Source organism: Pinus tabuliformis, chromosome 3_2, assembly GCF_031772625.1.
Source record: "Pinus tabuliformis cultivar Carrire ecotype Pingquan chromosome 3_2, CPIR1, whole genome shotgun sequence".
Classification (NCBI taxonomy): Eukaryota; Viridiplantae; Streptophyta; class Pinopsida; order Pinales; family Pinaceae; genus Pinus; species Pinus tabuliformis.
In genome coordinates, this window is record NC_142302.1 from 904,980,690 (window position 1) to 904,983,690 (window position 3,001).

The 3,001-nt window shown below is 37.5% G+C and overlaps 1 pseudogene; it reads left to right on the plus strand.

Annotated features, from left to right (window-relative positions):
- The first annotated feature begins 1,690 nt into the window (after positions 1-1,690).
- LOC149183554 (MD-2-related lipid-recognition protein ROSY1-like) lies at positions 1,691-2,204 on the plus strand (annotated as a pseudogene).
- The last annotated feature ends 797 nt before the right edge of the window (positions 2,205-3,001 follow it).

The window sequence follows — 3,001 nt, forward strand, 5'->3', positions numbered from 1 at the left end:
GAATGAATAATGGAAAGGAATTCTTAGTTTTTCATTTTTACTATGCTTTCATGATTTGTAATTTGATTCTTGTAATATAAGATATTTTTATTGTTGTGAGCTCACATATGTTGTTTGTCATTCAATTCTTCACATGTTGTATTGTTTTTCTTTTATGCAATTTCCTGCTTTCATAGTTAGTGTTTCAATGCCTTCCTAGATTAATTTGATTTCAGTAATTTAGATTAGATTAGATTAAATTAGTTCCACTTCGGTCTTGCATATATAGTGCATGTGCCTCGTAAGTTTACGAACCTCGGATTGACAAATTAAATAGTTGGGCAAGTACTACAACAAAATTAAACGAGCACATTTTCACCCAACATTTTGGCGTCGTTGCCGAGGAGGCACGATGGATTGAAGTTTAGTTTGATTTTTCATGCAACTGTGTTTAGACATGTTCCTAAATCCGAGGTGTTAAGGCGGTAAGACGTGGGGAACAGCCTACGCATCGCATTCGAGATACCGTAATGGGCTCGACCTCTTATGGATCAGGGCATGTAGGGTGTGTTTACATTTATGCAAGTGTGAATTTCAATTTCTGAAAGTGTGTTTGATTTTTGCAACTGTGAAGAATGCTTGATGAATTCATGGTTCATGGTTGTAATTGAAGCATTCGATTACTCAATTAATGAGCAGTACTTGTAAGAGGGTTTAATTGAGTATTGAATTCAAGATTATTTCTGTGGTCCTTTTGTTTTTTAGTGTGCTGATTTTTTTTTGTTGTTTTTAGAATCTCTTTCAACATGGTTCTATAATGAGTGTTGGAACTACTCACTCAGATCCTTGCAGAAGTCGGAATCTCCTCTTCCCTGGAAAAGGAGATCTTGACAAGAATTGAAAGTTCAACTACTCCCCAAGAAATAAATGAAGATTCAACATCTGAAGAATTCTGCGTATCTGATGGCGAACAGTCATTCGAATAGGAGATTGAGGAAGAAGAACAGAAGATTGGAGAAGAAGAACAGGAGTTACAACATGATCTGAGGGAGAGAAACTGCGCTTATCAAAGCTTTATCGAACAATGGTTCCAGGTAAGTACTAGATTAGATTCATCTTTTTATTTTTTAGTTGATTTGCAGTTACAGTAACTAGACTCATTCACTCTCAAATATTTTCATCCATCATTTAAAAAATTTCTTCTAGATCTATTGTTGTTACTGCTACGTGAGTGGCTTCATTGGAAGTTTAATTACACGTAACCAATTTTTTCTAATTAGTATAGAGTAGGTAGGCTTTCATTTTTAATTTTTTTCTTTCATTTTCAGTTTTTCTTTTACCTAGAATAAGTATGCTCTCCTCCTGCGTCTTTGTACGATCTCGAGGATCAGAAAATAGGGATGATTTAGACTAATTTCAAGAATAAATAAATGTTTTGCAATATGCTTGATCAAAGACATCTTTCAATATGAAAATTATTATGTCCATTTGTTAAAAAAATTAAGAGAAAGTTTAGTTTCTTTCTCAACTTTAGTTTTTCATTGATTAAAAAAAAAAAAATTAAAAACTAACCATTTTTGTTTTTAAAGATAGGATTAATTTTTTAATAAAAATAGAGCAGTAAGAGGCCATCTTATCCTGGCACTGGAAATTGAGCAAGAGCTGAATGATCTTCGTAGGAAAAAAAAAAAAAATGACCTTTGTTGGATTTTCAGGGCTTTGTTTCCTTGAACTTTTCATCCAGAAATTCTTCATCGATTCGTACAAATGGACGGAAAATCGCTCTGTTGGGTACTTCTGGTTTTCGTGGTGAGCTCTTCGTTGATTTCATTAGCAAATGCGGCAGCATCGGAGCCTACTTATTGTGATTTGGATACCAGCTACCCGGTGAAGGTTAAATCGGTGGATATCAATCCTAATCCAGTTGTGAGCGGTGCTCCGGCCACATTTAAGATTTCTGCAATTTCGGACGAGGCCCTTTCTGGTGGACAATTGAGTATTGATGTCTTTTTTTTATGGAGTACTGTCCATACGAAAAGTCATGATCTTTGTACCAAGACAACATGCCAGGATTCACTCCACCTGGCTCATATACGCTCAAGATGAAGCTGATTGATGCCGATGACAATCAATTGACTTGTGTTAATATCGGCTTCCAAATTGTTCGTGGTAGCCTAATTGACCAAATCTGAGGCACAGTGACTACGGGACTGCTAGAGACAATTTGATTACTTATTGCTGAATTCTGATCTGAAATTTTCGATTAGTTTTGGATCTCAGAATGTATTGGTTATTTATTTGACTTGTATGCATCTGATTTCCTGCGACATCATTATAATTAGAATGTATCCTTTGGTTTGTGTTACATATCCATGGAGAATTGATTGGCAATATTTTGACTGAGACTGTTATGGCTCTGGATCCTCCCTCCACGTGTTGATCCTCTTGCTTATGCATGGTACAAATTGTAAATAAAAACATGTCATAATTTTCTTTGTAAGATTTCTTGGAACGGCTTCGATCCCACGACCTCCTGCCCGAGTCATGCACAACACACGGTCCTTTTCGGCCAATCCCATCATTTCGCCGATGACAGGTCCTTCACAAAGCTCCGATGGTTGCCTTGCTTCAGCAATTAAACCACCAACATAAACCTGTTCTCTATTATTAACCCGCCTAACATGACTATCCCTCCTATTCGATGTTGATGATGCCCTCAGTCTCTTCTCCAATCGCTCCCGTGCCTCCAGTATAACTTCATTGAGGAGATCATTATCATTCTGGTCTGTCTGGTACAGGGTTATAGGTCTTGTCATTGGATTGCTTGCAGCTCCGCGATCAGCAAAAGGCACGGCACGCCTTGTCTTTCCAGCGGCCCAAGAATTCTGGCTATGATTTGAAGAGACAGCTCCGAGATAAGACCGTCGACGAGCGTGCACTGCTGGCAGCATTCCAGTTACTGGAATTTCAACCAAAACAACTGAAAATTCACCCGAAGTAATGTGATCGGAATGTCAAGACT